The following is a 3,520-nucleotide window of genomic DNA, read 5'->3' as shown; positions in this document are numbered from 1 at the left end:
GCCGCGGGCCAGGCCTCGGCACCCGGATCCCGGATCATTACACATCGTGGAGGAAATGGACAGGGGCGTCAGAAAGCCGCCTTAGCAAACGGTTGCCTAGTGGGCCGGGGCCGGGGGCTGCTTGCAGACCTGTTCCCGCCCGGTCCTGGGCGGTGAGCCGCGGGCCGCTGTGCCTGGCCCGGGTGAGCGCGGCCAGGCCTGAGCCGTAGCGTAGGTGGGGCCAGGGGTGTTCAACCCGGACGGAACAGGTGAGGCGCGCTTCTCGCCCAGGGGCAAGTTTCCTCCCAGTTCTCCTGCAGCTGGGGAAACCTGCGTCCCGGGCCACCAGGGGGAGCCGAGGGCAGAGGAAGGAAGACCCCGTTTGCTTCCCAACTCCACTTCGAGGAAGCGCGGCCGGCGTGCAGTCCACGCAGAACGCGACGGCACCTCCCTCGTGTTTATTGCCACGCGAATGACCCCAGCGTCTCAGTGGCTGCACGTGCGTGAGGGAAGGAGTCGGGAACAGTCTAGAGCCCCTCGTGCAGGCCGCGGAGGCAATCCTGGGACCCTGGGCAAAATGGCCTCACCTACTGGAGGAGAGGTCGCCGAACCGCGTGGCCCGGTGGCCTCCCCTGTCGCTTTGGGTTTTCGCTGCAGCCTTCATCCCCTTGCGGGCCGAGCGGCCAGCACCTCCCCAACCCCTTGACCCTTGGGAAGGCTCGGAGTCTCGGAGCTCGCAGCGTCGGGGAGGGGCGATGGCACACCCGCTTCCTCCGAATTCCTTCTTTGCAAAGCTGGGCGGTGCCAAGAGAGGCGGGAAATCCCAGATGTAAAGTTCCGGGTTGGCTTTGATGGAGAGTGGGGAAAAGCGAAGACGCAGACCCCGCGGGCTTCTGCTCTGCTTGATCCCCAGCTCCTTTTTGCGCGTTCGGCGGTCTGAGGATCGCTCTTAAGGGCAGTCCCCCCGCGTCCCTGCGTTTTCCGACTCCCAATTATTTCGCGGGTTGGGAGCCGAGCGCTCTCGCGGGAGGGATGCGCACACACATGTGCACTGGCGCACACACGCTCTTGTCCACACTTCCGAGCCCGCGCATGTCCCTCCTCGCCGCTGCGCTGCGCAGCAGGTTGACTGCCCGGGCTCAAACTCGTCTGGAGCTCCTGGCCTGGACTTTCTCGAAGCCCCTAGACCTGAACCAGCAAATACTCATTAAGTGTACCGGCAGCTGGCTTCCTCTGTTCCTCCCCACACACGTCCACACGGCAAGGATACACCTCCTTGCCCTTTCCTGGAGGGCGAGATGCGAACTCGGGAGGATTTCTCTCTTATCAAAGATTCCCTAGCAGGGCTTCAAATGGGAATTTTCCCATTGTAGTAGAAGGAGGGGTTTCTTAGAGACTGTGGAGTGGGGTGGAGTACGCCTGACCACCACCACTACCACCACCACACCACCACCGTCTATTCCCGGCTTCCTAAATCGGTTTCTTTCTACCAACTGAAACCCAGCAATTCTGGGAGGAAGGAATTCAGCTTTTTGGGGGGAATCCTTCAAAAAGAGACGCTTTGGAGACGGGCCATAATCTGAGCTGCTTGAGTCTCCCCCACCCCCTCATCATTGCTCCTGCAGGACCCTGCCTGGTAGTCATGACCAGAAAGAGTACTCCAGGGAGCAGGTTTGAGGTCGCAGCTTGGGGTTCCGGGGACAGTGTTTGACAGGTCAGCCCCTCGCACTCCTCCTTGCCTCCTTCCCCAAGTCCGGTTCCCCAGTTCAGCCCCACCGCCCCCCACCCTCGCGTGGGACTCAGACGCCGATCCTGGTGCGAGGACGCGGCTGACAGTTAAATTGCAGTGTAGACCAAGTGGGGAAAAGGGACCGTGTCTCTTTAACGGGCCCTGCAGACAAAGCGTCTCCCCTCGGAGCGAGCCGAGCCGGGCGCAGCCGCGCGCAGACCTGTCAGCGCGTCTCCCGCGCTTGGGAGAGAGTTTGCAAAGTCATAATTATATCTCTTAACCTGTCTTGCTCTCTGCAGAAGAAGGTCCCATTATATTGAAATGAGATTATTAGCCATCAAATACTTTCTTTCTCCGAGTTTTTTTTTTTTTTAAATTCAAATACCTTAACTACTTGGCAATTGCATTTTGATCAGATTTAGTTTGCGTCCCAGCCTGGCGCGGGAACCGGGGCGGGAAGGCAACTGACTGGGGAGGGAAGTGGGGGTGCACGAAGAGTTTGCAAAGAAAAGCAACCCCTCTTGTATCCGTCTCCTAGGTCTCATTTACCTAATGGGGACCCCTGGGCCTGGGAGGAGGCGTGAGGTAAGGGAAGTTGAGGCGGAGTGGCGAGGTGTCTTCTATCCTCTCTGGACTCTCGACTTAAACCACTTCTTTGAAAATGGAACTTGACTTCCAGGCGGGACAGACGTGGAGTGGAAGTCGGGATGCCTATTTGAATGTGGCAGAAATAGGGGTGCGTCTGGGGCAGCAGGTAAGGGCTGAGGCTGGAGTGGGAGGGGGGCAGGCTTAGCCCTTTCCACCGGAGGTTGGCTCAAGGCTCCTGCCAGGTTCCCGGATGGAATTTCAGTAGGCAATAAAAGGGGTTTTGCTACGCGCCCAAGGTCTGTCTGGTTTTACCAAAGATTGCGAGCCCCTTGAGCGGGAAGCCCATCTTGTTTCCAGACTCTGTCCCCACTGTCCCTCTTTCCAGCAGAGCTCCCTCTCCCCCTCCCTGGACTTGGGGCTAGGGGAGCATGTGGGGTGGAAGATTTTCCAGACTCTAATTGTAAAGCCCCCCACTATGACTTCGCCTGGTGGAAGGGGGAGCCAGGCTTGTGTTTTCCTTGGCTTCGGCTCAGACTCCAGGAAAAGAGAGGCAGCAAGAGAGCCACTGGTCCCACCTCCCCCCATCCCACTCTCATATTCACATGTAATCCTGGTGGTCCGGCCCATCTAGTCCCAGACCGTCTTCTTCCAAATGAACACCACTTGTCAGGTACGCAAAAAGCAATATGGGGACCCACAGTCCAGAGCTTGGCTTCTAGGCCAGGCTAGACCCACACCACCTCAGACAGTTCATCCTTGTCTCTGAGAACCTGTTTCACCCTATACACAATCTCTAGTCCAAACAAACCTTTGTAATAAAAGTTCTTGGGACAAATGTGGTCATCTGGGAGATTCTGAAAGAGCCATTCCACCCTTCCTTGCTCATCTCTTCAGAAAAGCAGGGGATGGGGTGGGGTGGAGATGGGTAGACGGGAAGGTCATCAGTTATGGCTTTAAAAGCTGTTCAAAGGACCAGCAGGTGGCGTGGTGATTGGGGTGGTGGACACTCCCACATGGCTGACCATGGTTCAAGTCCTGGACCTGGTGGCTTGCTTTCTCACTTTCCCTCACTCTCTCTCTCTCTCTCTGTGTCTCTCTCCTTATGAAAATAGAATGAATGAATGAATGAATACAATTAAATAAATAATTCTTTTTATAAAAAGTTGCTCAAGGGAACCAGCAGTTAGCGTAATGGCTATGTCGCTGGACTCCCACGTAGTCGAC

The sequence above is a fragment of the Tupaia chinensis genome, unplaced genomic scaffold (assembly GCF_000334495.1).
Source record: "Tupaia chinensis unplaced genomic scaffold, TupChi_1.0 Scaffold000238_1, whole genome shotgun sequence".
Lineage (NCBI taxonomy): Eukaryota > Metazoa > Chordata > Mammalia > Scandentia > Tupaiidae > Tupaia > Tupaia belangeri.
This window is presented reverse-complemented; position numbering follows the sequence as displayed.